At 44.7% G+C, this 18931-nt stretch overlaps 1 protein-coding gene across 2 annotated transcripts in view; it reads right to left on the reverse strand.

The window, feature by feature from the left end:
- The window catches only part of ZNF423 (zinc finger protein 423), a 230498-nt gene that overhangs the window by 206122 nt on the left and 5445 nt on the right, over positions 1–18931 (reverse strand). The window contains exon 1 of one of the 2 annotated variants that reach the window (XR_008452089.1): positions 4751–4769. The exons of the other annotated variant lie outside the window; for it this stretch is intronic. The gene's annotated coding sequence lies outside the window, so the exon portion shown is untranslated. Of the gene's footprint in view, positions 1–4750; positions 4770–18931 lie in introns of those variants that run through there. 2 annotated transcript variants of the gene reach the window in all.

An 18931-nucleotide genomic window follows, 5' to 3' on the forward strand; every position in this document is an offset into this window, starting at 1 on the left:
AAAACCCCAAACTTCTGGCAGCCAGGGCCATTTTAAAACTAAAATAAGAGAGCTTTTAATAACTCAAAATACAGCGTAACGCGTGTCAAACAACAGCTTTTCATTTCAGCGAGTTTATATTATAGTATATGTCTCTTTGAACTGAGAGATCATTTGTTTAAATTACTTGATTATACATAATGATCCTTCTCTTATAAAACAAGATTCAACATTGCCACTGGGTGGAAATGGCACAGAAATTTAACGAGAAGAAAAAATACCATACAACTCTCGCAGTAATAAAACGTTAGGAGAATTTTCACCTGATTGTTGAAAAAAGCGGAGCTAGAAACACTTTGTTCTACCCCAGCTATGAACACTAACTCTGCATTCACAAAGTATAATGTACAGCTTTGATCAAGCTATAGGATCCATACGTTCACAAAATATTTAACTTTAAATAATACTATATTTTCCTGAACCTAGGAGTCCAATTCACATACGTAAATCAGATTATTCTATTTTTAACATACTAGGGGACTAGACACCACTTATTTCAAATATGCCAAAAAGGGTATGGTTACAAAGCAGTCTTTTCCACTTTTATGGACTGAAATGAGAAGCAAAAAAAACCCAAATTCAATAAAATTTGAGAGCTAGAAAAGTGAAATAATTTGCCAGCATACACATACATCACAAAACTTTTCTGAAAATGTCTTACAGGGCAGACAGGAAAAATAAGAGTTTACCTATTCATCTAATGTTAATTCTGTAACTCTTAAGAGGGAAAATACAGATTTTTGTCTCTCTACACTTAACTGATGGATGAAAAGACAGGCCTGCTCCCAAACGAGAAGAGGCTGATAGAAAGTGATGCGTTTATCCTGTTGAACCCATTTAGCAGCCTGGATCCTCCCAGCAGCAGCTCCTGGTTGCCCACCCTCATTAGGCTGATTTCAGCTTTACCCGAGAAGGAATAAGCACATAACCATTACAGACCTTCACCTGTTCCCCAGGTGATGAGTGCTGACCTCCTCCTGCAGGTGGTGGTTTCTGGAGCAGAGGGTCTCCAGAATCTGGGTGAGGCGCCCCAACTGCCGCTGCCCCACAGGACACGTTGCCGACGGTGCCGGCTGCGGATGCAAAGCTCCTTCGCACTAACAGGTCCTGCCTGGAGGATCCCAGTGGGGAAGGGACAGCAGAAAAATGCAATACCGAGAGAGCTACTCAATCTAACAAGAGAATCATTTCTAAAGCAGAAAATGAGCCCAAATACAATAATCTCTCCATTGTTCAAACTTTATCATGAACTTAATGCTGTCCCGTTTCCGGAGGCCTGGCTAATTCTTACACAGTTTAGTTAAATCCAACATTTGTTTATTTGACAAGAACAGGGAACTCTGGCTGCCAAATGCACTTTCTGACCACCCAGCCACATTAATCCATGGCAGAGAGAGCCACAAGTAAGAAGGACTGAACTTTAGGAGACATGTCTTGGTGATCTTGGTTTAAACACATACCCAAGGAGAAAGTCACACCCATTGTAGCATCCCTTCATCTACCGGTTCCTACAGGACATTACCGCTCACCAGCAATGTTCACTGCATTCCTCCATGTGTCTGGCACAAGGAAATCTTGCCCTGTTTTCACAACTGAAGGCTTCAAAAACTAAAATATCATCCTTTCGAGATTTGCAATGTTGTTTCAAGTGATTCTCCACCCTGTCCTTGCTAAACATTTACACATTTAGTTTAATACACAAGGAGTAAATAATAAATAATTACCAAAAGCACCTAAAACTACAAGCAGTCATGTTTGCAACCTTAAGAAAACCCCCTTTCTTCACTCCCCAGCACGCAGTCCTTGCTGGATTGAAACCAGTCAGCTGGGAAAAGGAGCCTGGCACAGCAGTGCCCAGGCAGGATGGGCCAAGGACCCTCTGTGCAATGGGCAGATGGTGCCACAGGGACAGCCACCAGACAGAGGGACTGTGCAGCATCCTACCTTCTCATTACTTCCTCACCTGCATATTCACACCCACAGCGAATAAGTAACAAACCCAGCCGCGCCACTACCCCAGCTAATATACAGCACCATTTATTGTGGGCTAACACACTCATCCACATCCACATGGGTATTTTTACCCAGAAGGGCAGGGTCTTCCTCTTTACTGCTTTCTTTTTACCTTAAACAGTGTTATTAAGCATATTTATAAAAGACTGTTTTGTGTTCTCCAGGTGCTTGAAGGCATACAGCAGTTTAATGTAGAATATAAAGCAGAAAAATTAACTATACTGCCAACTTCCCAGCAGCAATACACATGTATACATTCAGATTTAAAAGCTGATAAATTAGCTAAGGAGACAAGCCAGCCTATCTCATCTACCCTCATTAAGTTTGACTTCCAAATACTAAAGATGGGAGCAAATTACTCCCTGATGCTGTGGGCAGAGCTGAATTAATTTTAGATGGTGCTTCTCCTTCCTCAGGCAAGGTTCACTTACAGATGCTGAAGGCCACTCATATGCCCACGGTCATACCAATTGTCCCAGTCAGATTCAGCACACCAGGCTCCAAGAGTGCCAAGCACAACTAAGGAGTTGGTAAAACACACTGCTTTTAATAAAACTTGTGCTTCTTAGGTCAGTGTTGTTTAAATCAACATTTTGCCAAGATACCAAAACTCCAATTCGTTCCCTTTCTGCCAGTTTAGCCGCTCACACCACGTAAGAATGAGCAAAGGGGGCTGCTGGGCAGATTTCCCCCTTATGGTGTACAAACATAGAAGGCACCACGTGCCACCACCGCCCACCCCGCCAGCCACGCTGCCCTTGCAAGCAGGCAGGGAGCAAATTATTGACTTTCTCCCTCACCTCAAAAATTTCAGGAGCCAGCGGTTGAGTCTCCTCGAGCTGGAGGAGTGGGCACAGCAGATAAAAACACTGCCAAAAAAAAAAATATCACCCTGGTCCTGAGTGGGAGGGGTATAAAGTTTGATGCCATCCCTTCAAAGATGCTCCCGGCTCACACCACAGCTCCCTGTCAAACCCTGCACGCCGAGACAGGCAACGGTAAAGCTGCCCAGGACAGGCATCTGCCCAACCCCCGGGATACAACACGAAGCCAAATGAATGCAAATCAAAGTCAGCAGCACCCAAAGGTGTTTGGCGGTACCGAGAAGCTCAGGCAGTCGCAAGCTCCCTGCGAGTCAGGGGCACTTTGAAAAGCAGACAGCACATCAGTAGCCAGGCAGTGATGGATACCAAATTAGCGGTCTTGAACAAAACACAATTCAAGAAATAATTAACTGTGCTGTAAAACACTGATAAATTTTAAGTATTAAAAATGTAATCTTGCATATTAAAATGAAATTACTACAATCAAATCAATAACTGTGTCCTCTGCATTTCCTCCAGACAACTAATTTAATTAATCTTTTTGTTTGCTTGGATATAGATTTAAGATTTGCATTTTACCATCAGAAAATAGCTTGTGCGATACTACAAGATTTTCACAAGGCAAATACATTTTTACATGGATCAGATTTTATTCCCCGAGCTGAAATTTTGATCACAATTTTGATCACTGAGCAGCAAGAACGCTGCCGTAGCACACAGGATGTCACTCAGGATGTGACAGCTTCCTCTGGTTTTAAACTCCTTTAAAAAAAAAAAAAAAAAGCCTTCTCAAATTAGAAACACAGTATTGCTTTTGATAACACCAGCAGAGACTGAGCACGCTGTACTCAATCCAGTTACTTAAGAGTTTTGCTTTTAACTTTGATGGGAATTAAAATCAGTGCAGCAGAAGCGGTTCCCCGAAACACAGTCAAGGTCTCCAGCATTTCTGCTGTTCTTCTCCGAACCCCTCTGTGCTGCCACAACACCCTGGCACCTGCCGGCACGTCGCCCCCGGCACTGCCCTCAGCTCAGCGCCAGACACACTGCCTGCACCAAGCTCTGGTCCCACCAGCCCAAGAGCCCCGGGACACCCCGGCACAGCAAGAGCAGCGATGGGCAGGAAGCACTCACGCCTGCTGGGCAGGTTTCTTCCCAGAGCCCGACAAGTGCGACCAAATGAGAAAACACCTTGTCCAGTGTCTTCCAGAGGATATATCTTCTTTAACGTGAGCACAAGAACATATCCCTCCTTCTCACTGAATTACGCTGACTTCACTGTTACTGGTTGCTCTTGTAGTACTCAACTAAACACATGAAAATGGAAGAATCCAGTGGGGCAGCGGTTCTGCCCCCAAACTGAATTTTGGGGAGGGTACTTGAAAACTTTCCCTTAGACTGTATTTTTCAGGGCCCATTCCAATGCCATTTTCAAGCCAACCTTAAATCAGACAAACCTTCTCAACCTGTGCAATCCTGATAAATGAACTTGAGAGGGTCACATTCCGTACTGCTTCAAAGCTCACTTACCCTTGACTCTCCTGTGTTTTCCTTGGTAGAACTTTGCTTGAATAACCCATTTGTTGGGCTAACATAACATTTTGTTTGGCTTGCAAGCTCTATCTGGGTAAATGCACATTTCCCCATTTCATTTTTTGATCATTTTCTTCTGCAGGCATCTAATTGGCCTCACAAAGATGTTTGCAGAAGTTTAAATGAGGCATAGTTAGAGCTTTCAAAAATACATATAATTACCCAAACCTACAATTTCTAAAGAAAAAAAATAAGGCTACATAAGAACTGATCCTAAAGGGCCCGGCAGGAGATTCGCAAAGTTTCAGTTAAACACCAGCAGCTGCCTATTTGGCGCTTACAGCAGATGAAGAGATATTCACAGAAGTGGGCAACGCAACATTCTCGTACTGGTATCATCCCATTGCCGACCGGATCCACCGCAGTGCTGCTGCGACTGAAGCTGTGCAGACTTTGGGCAGCCCCTCTCCAGTTACAAAGGTGGACTTTCATCCAGTGCTTCAAGAACTCGTAATGCATCCGTACTCCCCATCCCTCTCGGAAACTGGAACAGGAAGCTCGGGACTCGCGGTGTCACACTGCAGCCAGTCGAACTCCGGAAGTTTTTTAGAATACATGCCAGTGGAAAACTCTGATAGATGGGTACAGACCAAATTCCTAAAATTACGGCCACAGAAATTGGCTGTGCACCTAGACAGCGAGGGAAGAGACTTTGTCTGCCTAATGAGACACGGGGGGACACGGAAAAAAACAGGCTCACAGCAGCAAAATCGATCTCATGCGCGGAAAGGGGCGAAGGGACACGGAGGAAGGCACTGAGGGGTGAGCCAGGCTGACAAGCTTCTCCCAAAAGACGGGCAAGGCTTTTTTGGGAGCTAGACAACCAGGCAAGGGTCGAGGCAGGAGGCAGCCTGTATGTGAGCTGAGGCGTAAAGTATTGCAAGGGGGGAAAAAACAAAAAAGGAAAGGAAAGTAGGACTTGGCTGAACAAAATCTAATCCTACTACTATTAGGGATTACAGGACCTCTAGGTCAGCAGTAAGTTGGGATCAGCTCTACTGCAACTACCTGTACCGTGCTGAGAGCCAAAACCAGAGAGCATAAACCAAAGCAAACAGCAGGCGCCACTTCATCTCTCTCAGCCCCTTCCCCACTGAGCCCAGAGCAAGATGCACGGAAGCACCAAGGCACTCAGAAACCAACTGAGGGGACATCGGCCATCTCCAGGGGACCTTTGCCTACCCTCCACAAATATTTCACTGCTTAGAAGTCAGCGGAGCACATGCCTGTCAGCAATCTCCATAAACAGAAGAGACCTCGACAGGAACAGGGAGATCTTTTGTCTGTGTAAGAAGAGCCCAAAAGGAGGACACGGGCAGGGTGGCGAGGGAGCCCCGGCAGCCGCCAGCGGACATCGCAGCAGCCCTCCTGCAGCAGCAGCGCTGAGGGGCTGATCCAGGGAGGGGGAGGCAGACAGATGGGACCCGAGGGGGTTTGCTGCATTATTCAGACCTTGGGCTGGCACGCTCATGGGAGCGGCGGCTCGGGTACACGGAGCAATTTAGGTGGAGGCTGGCAGATATTGTTCATGGACTGAGGCTGCTGTGCGCCGATGAGACTGGAAAGAGTAGTACTTCTCCAGCTCTTCTCTTTGCAACATCATTCGAGCTCCAAGAGACACGCAGTTCAGGAGCGGGAGGCTGCTGCAGTCCCCTCACCTATCCTCGTGTCTGCTCCCAGCTGCCGGAGGCTCCTCCAATCCCACCACCAACCTCCTCTGGCAGACGGCTGCCCCACAGACCTCAGAAAAAAATACATAAATTTAAGCAAGGCAGGGAAGGAGGAAAAAAAAAAAAAAAGAAGAGAAAAAAAAAAATCAGGATCATTTCAGAGCAGTACAAATAGGAGGCTCCGCTGGCTGCAGAAGTAACCAGCTGATGCAATTATCCTGGCTGCCGCCAGTAGACCATCTGCCCAGCTCCCGGGTTGCTGTTGTTGCAGTCTCAGCAGGGCTCGCTCCCACAAGAGCGGGGCCCCCGTGGCCAGGAGGGAGCCATCTGCCCAGCCCCAGGCTGTTCGTGCCACACGCCGCAGGGGCCAGCCCGGCAGCCAGCCCGCTGCCCAACGGCCTCCGGGGCACAGACACACGTGGCCAAGCACGGACAGAGTATTTGCTCGTTCTTCCTTGACTCTACGCAAACCAGTTGTGGGTTTGGAGCATCTTTGTGTCTATGTGTTAAGGATTGAAGCGTGCATGCAGAAAGACCAGGACATCCCTTGTCCTCAGAGGAGGTGCGGGGACACTGAGGAACATCCACCCCATCTCACAGTGCCATCCCAAGGCAGACTGGCGCTTCTGTACCCCATGAGCTATACTGCAGCGAGGGCAATAACTGTCTCTTCCATTTTGGTGTGTTTATCATTAACGCACAAGTAGGAAATGACACCCCAAGGGGAAGGGATGAGCGCTGATGAGGAAATCCAACAAGCATGCTGGTCTGATGACTTTCACTCCCATCGCGGGTAACTACCTAAGGCACTGTGGGTAAATTCGATCTCTCTAGAGTTTTCCCCATTACACCGAGGCTATGGAAGTGCTACCCTTCTGCAGAGTATGGGAGTGCCCTCCATCACCAAGGGGCTGGAGCCAGGTTTCAGTACAAGTCTGCTCTCACTGACAAGGTTTCTACAAACTTGACAGGCTCAGACTGAAAGAAGCAAGTGAAGCTTTGGAAGTTTTTCGTCCTTTTTAACTGTATCAAGAACGTAAATCTACTGCTGCCTCAGTCTCTGGGCATTCATCTGGAATGAATTCATCTGAACCAAGTGAACTGGTTTTCATTCTGAATTTAAGTGTCCAGTCTACAGTCTATAAATTCTATGCTTTTCCATCCCAAATTAATTCCTATTCAGGAATGAGTGAATCAGGGAGAGATGCGAGACTGTGCAAACCTGTGCCATTACCTCTCCAATAGCAAGAAGTCCCTGCAAACTTACCCATGACCAATTTCCTGGGTGGTAATTTTGGGGTAGGCAGCTGCAGGAGGCGTGCAACCTGAGGGACAAAGCGCTTCCCATCTCTTGCTCCTCCCAACGTACACCAGCCCAATCCCTGTCCTATACCTCCCTACAACCCAGTGCTTTCCTCCCTGAAAATAACGCACCCAGCTTAAACTGACAAGGCTGATGAACTCTTTACAAAACAACAACGTAATACAAGGGTTTAGGTTATCTGATAACACTTGCACTTCAGCTTTGATTTAGACAACACCTAGTAATGTTGTCAGTCACACAGCTGAAATGAATAAAGAGAAGGGAGCTCTGAACTCGACCAGGACTGTCCTACCCTATCAACACATCCCCACTCTGATATGCTGCAGCCTCTCCTGCAGCCACACTAGTACCACAAGCTTCACATTTACCAAAGTCCTTGCAGATGTTTGGAGGGGTTCCCCCTCAGAATCATAGAACGTCCCGAGTTGGAAGGGACCCACATGGATCATCAAGTCCAACTGCTGTCCCTGTGTAGCATAACCCCAACAGTCACACTGTCTGAGGGTGTTGTCTAAATGCTTCTTGAATAATGTCAGGCTTGGAACCGTGACTGCTTCCCTGGGGAGCCCGTTCCAGTGCTCCACCACCCTCTGAGTGAAGAGCTTTTTCCTAGTATCCAACCTAAACCTCCCCTGGCACATCTCCCTGCCATTCCCTCAGGTCCTTCTTTTACCCTGCTGTTGTTTGTAGAGGTCTGAGACAACAGCTGCCAGCGACTGCCAACCCCGGCCACGGCTGGGTGACGCCAGCTCAGGCTGAACCACCACCAAAGGGCACATGCAGATAAGGATGGCTGCAGAGAAACCTGTTCCTGTTGGAAACCAGGCTGAAATGTTGCATGTGACCTCATTATTTAGTGGCCACATGCGGTGATGTAACCAAGGTCTGAATCCAGTGACAAATCTAAGTCAGATTATGCTCTGTAACAAACATCAACTTCGGGCTCTCCCATCCTGCACCTTTTCCCTAAGGCCACTTTCCCTCTCCCCCATACCTTCTCCCAAAATGCAGCTGAGAGCAGGACAAGCAGGGAACCCTGGAAATGGAGCTGCTGCATTGCGGGGAGCCCAGTGCGGGTCCAGGCAGGGACTGGAGCACTGGAGAGCAGCGTAGAGGTGTGAAACATTCCTCACTCCACTCAAAGGTGGCTCATGGTTATCTGCTTTCTTAGTTCACAACAATGCAAGGCTAGAAACACCTGGGTAAAAATAACTCCCAATTTCAATGGCCACGATTACAGTATAATGCAGAGGCACAGGGAATTGCTCTCATATTTCATTATATAAATGGTTAATATTGCCCACTGAAAGTCCTTCTCATGATAAGGATTCAAGCGATAAAGGGGATTAAAATAACTTAAACTGAAATCTTGTTCTCCTGCCGTGGAAATGGCTGCTGATACAGGGGTGTAAAGGAGGAAAGGGATTGCCAATTTGTTACTTACAAGGAAAAACAATAGTTCTGATACTGCAGAAAAACTTGCAGTGCTTCCTCTCTGTAGGAAGGAAATTCTTCTAAGACTTTGTTGGCGCCCTCCTTGTCCTCCCATCACCCTATGTTCATCCTTGGGCAGCATCCACAGCAGCAGACAGGCCAGGCAGGAGGAGCCCAGCACAGAGCATCACCATCAGCTCCTACTTACCCATCCCTCGGTGCCCGGGCTCGCGAGGTGCCCTCCAGCACCCGCACACACTGCAGGGGCCAACACCAGGACAGTGATTCATTTTATTGCACAGATTGGAATAAAAAGCTATTTTAAGTTTATATATAAGCCTTCAACTAATGCTCTCATCGGTGTAGTTACCGAGCATAAACTAAATAGGAGCTCTGTAATCTCTAAAACACAATACAGGGTTTTTTTTTTTTCCAGAAGGCTGGAAGTGGGGAGGGAAGAATGTAAGAACCAAAACAAACGGGTATATTTCTTGTGGGATCTGCACTACAGATGAAATGCAAAGCAAGTCTCACTCTCCCTAGAGGGTCTTTTTTCAAGAGGGAGAATAATAATAATGTAATAATAATAAGCACTTATACAGCGCTTTACATTTTCAAAGCACTGTGCAAACATCAACTAATAGGACACGGTAGAATAAGTAGTGTCTAAAATGAGTTTATGTACTGCATTATATTTTTCTACAAAGTGGCTGGGACTGTTTTTAAAATTAAATTCCCCCACACTGATACTTGTGCAAATGGATTTCCTTTAAAGAAGTGCAACAAAACCATTTTTTTCATTAGTTATACTCCCCAACCTGCACATTACCAAGTTCTGGATCAAAGCTAATTGTTTACACAGTTTGATAGACACAAAATGCATTTTGTTTCCTAAGAAGAATAGATGTGCTAACTAACTCTTAGGATGATAGATCAAGACACTTAGAGAAACAAGACAGTGTTTTCTAAGAGAAAATCATACACAAGATAAAAAGTATTTAATCAAAGGAAGCTTTTAAAAGAGAAAGTCACTCTACTGTAGCTATACAACAGTCATCACTTCGTAGCTTTTCCTGCTAATTTGGGTCTATAAAACTGATCTTCTAGAATAGGGAAGATGAAACGAACACAAAGGAAACCCAAATATTATGACCAGAACATTAGTGTTTTGGTTCACGCTTACCTATCCAGCACCTCACAGCATTTAATAAACTCACTCTCCTCTCCAAGGCACAAAGGTTATACCGCCTTGCATACAACCAAGATGGAAAAAATTGAGAAGAAGAGTGAAAAATTACACAACACACGTGCATTCATCAAGGAGCTGTGGCAGAGGCAGAAGACATGACAGGAGAAATCTGACTCCAAGTCTCTAACAGCCCGAAGCTCCTTACTATTTTGAAAACTTCCCATTCTTTATTATTAATAGTTTGCTTTGTAGCAAGCCTAGGTTGCTTCTCCATGAGCCACAGCCCAGCGTGCTACAGCCGTGTAAGCACAGAACAAAAAGGCTGCACAAGACTGAAGGGACTGAGGATTTCTTTTTTCTGATATTCTCAAGCTAGGCATCAAATTCAAGTCAAAAACCGCACGCTGAATATATCTACCTTTAGGCATGCGCTTAACTGTAAGTATATGAGTAATCCCAACGGTTTCAGTTTTGGGGATTTTAATAGTTGTATGGTTTTCATAACTACAGGAAAAGCCTTTTCCAACAAACTGCCAGTGTGACTCCCTGTTGTACTACACCACAATTACTGGAACATATTTGGTATTTCTCAAGAGGTTCAGATAATGAAGAATCCTCCAAATTTTCTATTAGCCCAAACTCAGGAATTCTGCATCAGGGAGTTAACTGCAGAACAGACAATGTATGTGAGGGATTGCAAAAGAGAGAGATAGAGAAATATTTATAAAATTTAAAGCTTTTTTTTTTAAAAAAGTAAGTTTTTTCAAAAACCCAGAGTGCAGCCCAGCCTATACTACTGCACAAGTATGCCGAGTTATTTAAAGATCTTACTCTTTTATTCCTTTATGTGAGACATTTCTTCATTTTTTCACACCGCAGTGTTTTCCCAAATCTGAACAAGATTAATAATAAATAAGAAAACACACAAGAAACCACCCTATTTTATTCTTTGATGTGCTATTGGTTTAACATTGAATCAGAAGCTTCTACTAAAAAACCCACATCAGTAGTTACACTTACAAGGAATTTTGTTTAAAAAGCAAGGAAATGTACAATGTTGTGGTTGCTTAGGGGTTTTTGCTTGTTGTTCTTTTTTCTTCTTGGCAAACAGGCAATTTGTTTTACTTCCTATGACTAAAAATAAGCAAACAAGGGGATGGAGGAGAAAAAAAGAAAAAATAGCCCTTTCCCAGCAGGGAAAGCCATCGAAATTTGCCACATCAGAAATAATCTAAGTAAGAACACAAACAAGCACAAGCCAGTGCTGGACGCTGAAGCCAAGCCGGCCACTGCCTGGGTGAGCCCAAGGACATGGGTTGTCTGGGGCAGCAGAGACTGTCCTTAGCAAAGCCATCACCACGTTACAGCTCCAGAAACACAAGGCAGCCTGTACGTGAGGTCGTTGGACAGAATGGTATTTGAGTCAAGCATAGTCAAAATTCACCCATAAGAAAAAAAACTCTATATAAAGTAGTAAAAAGAGCTGGGATTTACCATTGTACCTCCTGGAGGTACAATGCACTGGAGGCAGAGCAGTGTCTGCCAAAGGAGGGGCTGGCATTTAAGTGCCAGGGTTACAAGGAGCACCCACTTGGTGCAGTGCACCCCGCAGCGACAGCCTATGGCGCAAGCTAAAGGCAGAACAACAGATCTCCCTTTTCTTGAGAAACAATCTTAGAGAAAATAACACCACTAAGCCAGAATAGAGAAGAAAATTGTTCTTCAGCAATGCTGCCTCATGCAAGGCTGCTGCCAGCAACTTCCACCAGCACAGGAGCAGTGAGAGACCTCAGCCAAACTCTGATCTCCGGGTGCCTTCCCTCTTCCCCACAACACAAGCACTCTCACTCTCTCTCTCTTTGGTTTGCATTGCTTTTTTGAAGCACGTTGCTTTTGATCCCTGCTGGCTCAGCTGGGATCCCCATCCAGGATGGGAATAGCAGCAGCACCCACCACTGCAGCGGGACACCACAGAGCACCCCACAGCTCACATCTCCACTGGGATACGTGATTCTCACAGGAACATGAGAGAGCAGCAAGCCGTTGTGCAACTTGAATCTGTTCTTCATCACTTTCAGTGAACTTCAAGCTCTGCTCATGTGGTTTTTCATCATTTGTTTCACCGCAGACTTAGGCATTTGCTTCAGCCACAGCCAGTTCTTAGACACATCTGCAGGGGTTTTGTGACCTGCCCATCAGCCCCACTGTGGACACAGATGCACACCCACATCCAAAGCCACGGTCCAGCGTCCTCAGCACAGGCTCTTGGCCAAACTGATAGCACTCAAATGCTGCCCAAGGAGGATTTCCCCTGCTCCAACAGACACCAAAAACCCATGCCTGGCCAGGGGTGAGCTACAAGGTTATTTGTCTGATGGGCTGGTGGGTAAAACCAGTTCCTGAGAGCCATTTGCTAGGGAATCAGCCGGACAAGGAGCCAGAAACTGAGGGAGAGCAAAACCCATGAGATCTGCCTTCATTTTGTGCAGCATTGGGCACAGCCACAGGACCACACCAGAAGCTGAAAACCAGTTTCACCTAATGAGTTTAAGGTAACAGCAGCCCCGAACTGACTCGCGCTCCTTTCTGGAGCAGCGGGGTTTAACATATGCTAATTTGCAGACTGCATTTAAGCCAGGGCCTGGTGTCCATTTTTTCAACATGGCAATATTGAAGTAAAAAAAATTTTCCAGAAGAACATAAACCTGTTGGGACGCACCAAAAAAAGAAAATCCAGTCAAGCCAGCAGCAGACAGTAAGATGCTGGAGCGGATAAACTTCCTCTAGGAAGAGCACCAACAGTCTTCAGCTTCCCAAAGCGGTGAGATTATTCCACCATGTCTCCTCCCTGCCGTTGCCTCCGTGGGTCCCACCACAAGCCAGGTCAGGCACACCACCCCACAGACGGGTCACGTCCTGCCCATTCTTCCCCTGCCTGCTTCCCTTCCAAAGGCAGTTTGAGGTTTGCTAGGAGAAAATCTGCTTTTGTTGGCTGGCATACCTCCATACTTGTTTGGACATATCCATGTGGTGGAAGAGGCCACAGGATATACAGGCAGACAAGATGCTATTCGCCAAAATAAAATCTGTAGAACCAATATTGCATTTTTTAAAGATTAATTTAAAGGGAGTTTTCCACCAGCTCTCTGAGTGATAGCACAAAGAAACAATTCCGCTTCCTTTTTCCTCAACGTTGCCAGACAGAAAGCTTTGAGCAGACCCCACTCTGGAGGCAGCCAGGACCTCCCAAGCCACTAGAGACAACAGTTTTTCTACCTGCCTTTTTGTTTGCTCAGGTTTTGGGCTGCACAGGCTTTGCTCGCACCAATCAGACAGCGGCAGGTTTTAAGCCATGGCTCTGATGTCTTCAGCTGTGCCACTGACAGCTACGACACACAGAACGTTTCTTGGATGGCCATGTGTGGGGATACAAAAAACCTCATTTACAACTTGGCATCTCAAGGAGGACAGGGTGGTTCAGCAGCAGGTGACAAATTAAAAGCTCGTTTTTCTATGCATTTTCTTTGGAGCCACATTTTGAATACAGACCCACTGGGCAAAGAGGAAAAATCATAACAGAGTTACCTCCTTTTTACACAAACATGCAGCTGGTGTTGGATGAATTCCTGGTTAGAGCACCCCACAAACCCCACTTTCAGAAGACCTGCCTGCCGCTAACAGCTCCACCACTAAAGGAGCATCTTTCTGCCATTCGCAGGGGGTTTGTCCCCCGCCTCTGGAGCAGCAGCTCCCACTGCAGCCCTGGCTGCCCAGCTAGAGAGCCCGGCAACTCCTGCTCCACAGCACCCCTGGGAGCCCGTCACACCACGGCTCTGCCTGGCATCTCTCAGGGGTGGCTTTTTCAGAGCCTCACCTTTAAGTTGAAGTTTATTACTAAATTCACTCATATTGAGAGGAATACAAAGAGAAGCTCTCTCTTGAGTGTTTATTTAAGACCAAAAGTAGTAATCAAAATAAACCAAATGGGAGCTTTAAAACAAATCTCATTTATCTGTTATCAAGCCGGAAAGAAATTAGGAAAGAAAACACCCTTGGAATGAAGGGAATTAAATCAGTGGACTCATAGACGAACATTAGGCAAGACTAAGTGCAAGTTCTTAAGACAAGCACTCACAGTTTCATTTTAAAATGGCTCATAATGTATTGTACCACAGTCCTAAAGGATGCTTAAAATTAGACAGAAAGCATTTTTTGATCTTAAAAAAAAAAATAATAATCCCAAGGTAACAACTTTCTCACCCAGAGTTGCCTACAACGTTCCCCCCAAAGTATCCCTGCCAGAAACACTCTGTTTTTGCCGTGTAAGTCCAGCACAAACATAAATAAGGTGCAATTCACACACAGCCTTCCTTCTCTACTTCTCCATTCCAGTATTTCCAATACTCTGCCACATCCCACATGCCCTCTGGGGGAACAGTCTGGTCAGTAAAAGCAAAGAAATTATGAAGGGCAAGGCATGCCATTTTCCTAGAAATAAAGGAGGCCACGAGCAAATTACCTGACTGAAATGCATCCACAGAATTCAACAATAAATAATACAAAAGCTTGGCATTACTATGTAATCCAGTATATCTTTACTCATGTGAGTAATCTAATGAAGCAAGAGAAATTTGAGTAAGAGCTTGAATAAATAAATTAAAGCAAAGCTGCATTTACCTAACAAGCAAAATAGCCAGAAGGCTGCTGCTTTTTTCAGGGAACTGCATCAGAAAAACTTCCTTGGATTCTACATCTATATCTGCTGGTCTAACAAAAGATACTACCAATTCCTCTAGACTTTCTCTTCCATGTACATGCAATCACACATAATATATTATATATATTTGTGTGCATTCACACAAGAATTTTTGAAAGCCTATTTTTTCCAGTTACCTCTCTGACCTCCTCTTCCCTCCAAACCCCTGAACAATTAGGAGACCTCACAGGCCAACTTCGGATGCTGCAGTGATCACAAGACAGTTGAAACTTCTCAAATTAATGACTGCAATCACAGTTGTCCTCAAATTTCTCTATATTGACCAGAAGACAACTGTAAACCACAACAAATACACTCCTCCAGACAGGAAAACACCATCACTGCCTATTAAGAGCAGGAAAGCTACTTTGTTTAGGTAGTTTACATTTCCAGTGTTTTCTTTTCTGCTTATGTCTAATCATACCCTTTTCCATGGATCAATTCTCAGACCTGTTCCTTCCATCAGTCCTTAAACTTATTATAAAAAAAATAAAGACATAGCTCCAGGTAAGCAAACCTCTGTGCCAAAACACTCCATCTAATCATCAGGCACCCTCCATACCCAAATGCCAGCAACAGATTTCCTAGCTTCCCTATTTTATTTCCATATTCCTCTGTTCAGCATTTCTGTTTCCCCCAGGTATTAAGTTCATCCTTCTACCACGCACTTCCTCTACCTCCTTTTGATTTTCCAATTTTTGGGACAGGATATTGAAAAGAGTCATAATTACAGTCAATTTTGCTTACATAAATCTGTACCTGCTTACGTTAACGAACGTTAAACACAACCTGGGTCTCTTAGGTTTCTTGCAGTGCCACCAGGAAGCCACCCCAGTACTGCTCCCTCCGGCACCTCGAACCCTCCCAGTGCTCCCCTAGAAATTCCCCCAGCAGCGCTCTCACAGAGCCAGCAGAAGAAGCAGGAGATGTTCTCTGCGGCACTGGATAACAAGCGATACTTTCTATCAAAACTCTTTGCTTCTCTTGCTCTTTCTGCTGCAACGTGAGAAATAAGATCCCATCCCCACTAAGAAACACTACCATCAAAACAAGAAAGGGGCTTCACCCCATAGCTGATGTGAGCCCAGAGCTACTCATAGCCCTACACCACCAACAAGAACCTTGATTAGCACCATTAGTTCTGGAGCAGATTCAGGGAGTTTGGATTTACACTGTTGACATATATTTAAACATCCAATCCAGCTCTAATTAGCATCAAGGAGGAAAACTGCACTCACCCGAAAAACCTCTAAAGTGGGTCCAAGATATTCACCCCATGAAGAAGTTCATCTCCACATTGCATCAAACAAATGCTTCTTTTCAAACAGCATTAATAAAGACAGACTTGCTACACCATCTATCTTCTTCACCACTCAGCTCATCCCTACGTGAATCAAGTTCCAGCAGCCACGCTGCTTAAATGGCAATGCTCGGCCAGGTGAGAATCATCAAGAAATGAGCAGAGCTGCTAATTGACGTACCAGTCCTGTTGGAGGTCCCCTGGAGCCTTACCTCCACCTGTAAGTTATCTGCAGGCAAATGCTACCTAAAACCAGTAACAGCTTTTGGGAGCCCAACCGATCGAGTAGTTAAACTTCTACAGTCAGCAGACAACCAAGGGAGGCATTTTAATGGTAGATGTGGAAACAAAGGAATTTTGATGAGCCTTGGGACTGGAGGGGGTAAAAATACTGGTCTAGGATTTTCCCAGGATATGCATATTAAGAACTTGTCTTTTTGCCCTCTGTGTAATTTTTTTAATATTTGGAAAGCAGAATTAGGCCACATTTGACCAAACCTCCAGAGCCCAGCAGAAGCCAGCAGAGACTGGAGCGCAGCGACTTGTTAACTTTTGTACTTTTACTCGTAACAGGATTTCACTAGTGAGCAGCACGTTTTCTGTAGCACGATCAGAGGTTTAAAAACCCCCATTTCTCTACAAGCGGGGACCTTTCTCTCCGCTTCACTTTAAAACCCAAACGCATTGTTTACTTTCTCTCATATGAACTGGAAATAACTTCTGCATAAAGAAACTCCAACTGCTAGACTCCTGAAGCAGCCTTCAGAAGAGCAGATTCAAGGAGACCTCGACTGCAGATGATGATACAAAGAAAGCTGAAATCAACCCCGTTAGAAACTGCCCAGAAGAACACGCAGGTAAGGTGGGCTTAAATGAGACCACGACTGAGATTTATTTCACCCTCAGCGTACGCAAGCAAGCCCTTCAGGTCTTCTGAGTGGCCTTTATTCAGCAAAGGAAGCACTCCTCTCCCACAAAGGCTGCCTTACATTTGTACTCGCCACTCCGCTGAGGTAGCAGTAAGTCCTCTACTGTTTGTTCAGCTCTTGAAAGTCCTGTAAAGCATTCACCATTCACCTGTCACGCTGCACAAACTGAGCTCTTTGAAATGAAAATCTAAAAGTAAATGCGTTAGTCAATGGCTGCTGCTGCAACAAGCTTGCCCAATACCAGCTCGAGCCTTCAGGCAGGTAATTCACTTCAACACGAGAGCGGCGAACAACAGTATGTTTTATTTAATTAGGATGAACAGAAGAGATAAACCTCACAGCAGGGCGGGTAATGACAACATTTCAAAAGTAATTCATGCCCAGGTAACAAAAGGGCAAATTTCAATTACATAAAAAGCTAAAAAGTTGACTTAATACATCCAAGGGGGGAAAGGAAAAAAAATAATAATTGTACTGCATATGATTAACAAGTGGCATTTACAAGCTCGGCAAATTGGTGTTTCTGTTGCCTAATCTGTGGCTAGAAAGGGAAAGGTTTTCTTCCAAAGCAAATGCAAACAATATAATGAAGCTACTTATCGCCATATTCAGATAAGTATTGCAGTGCTATCCAAAATAAGTCATGTAGTGGAGAGTTAATGCCATACACCGATTCACTGTACCACAACGAGATTTGTGAGCCTGTTCCGAATCGCATCACCCAATTTCCAACCCCATCAGGTCCCTTTGTTTGCATTTTAGAAAACAAACCATTCCAAGAGGTCAAAGTTTGAGCCTTCTGTAGCTGGAAACGTCACAAGAGAACATTCAGTCCCTGCGCATCCTTCTCCTTAGACTAAAGCAACTCCAATAAACCACCATAATTCACTGCTCTACACATACCTACACCTAGGTGTTGTCAAGATGTAGTAGTTAAAAACTTATTCCTCTAAGAGAACAAGGAACCAGTTTCTCGACGTTTTCCAATGGCCAGCAGGAAAAATGCACAAGAATCTACAGCGGGGCTCTAAAAGTATGTTGAATAAATGCACACACTACAGAGAGCTCCGAGCTGGTCCTCACTTGGCCCCAGCTCCCACCTGTGCCCTCTGAGTCCGCGTCCACCAACGCACACACTGGAACCAGACCCTCCTCTCCACCACCATTTGTCAGTTAAGATTTAGCAGGAGTCTCTAATAGGTTTTGTATTATTAGTATTTCGTTACTCCAGCACATTTACTAGGATACAAGGGAACATAATAGCCATCCTTTTTCAGAGGCAGTTAAGGAGAATACTGATGGAGTGATGAGGGGTTGATGGAGGCATTTTTGTAAGAGAGTTCAATTATTGTGGGTAATTAATAATCTTTTGTTTAAGCAAATATTATAAAACATTAAGAAATTTATCATCGTTTAGAGATTGCAAACTAACACAAGACCAGCAGATTATTCCATTTTTTTTTCTTAAATATAATTTGAATTTTTCAAGTGTCATAATGAACTAAAACCGATTTACAAATTGGAAACTGGGTGGAGAGCTATAAATTAACCAGTTCAATAAAAATAACTGAGTAAACACTTAAGAGCAATTTATCCAAACAGCAGTAAATATTAATTCTACAGTATGAGAAAGTATTGTCATTCACAGAGCCAGCAGGTGAGGGAGGTTTTTTAAAACATTTACTATAATAACTGACCATCGGGTGCCTCCCCAAGTATTTGGCTTAGTTAATTTAACCAGGCTGAAAGCACTTACCCAGATTTAACCTAAAAGTTAATTTGGCAACAAACAATAGATAAAACCAAGCCAAAGCCCCGTCTATGATAAGACAATTACAATTTACAGAAGCTTAATGCATC

Source organism: Cuculus canorus, chromosome 13, assembly GCF_017976375.1.
Source record: "Cuculus canorus isolate bCucCan1 chromosome 13, bCucCan1.pri, whole genome shotgun sequence".
NCBI lineage: Eukaryota > Metazoa > Chordata > Aves > Cuculiformes > Cuculidae > Cuculus > Cuculus canorus.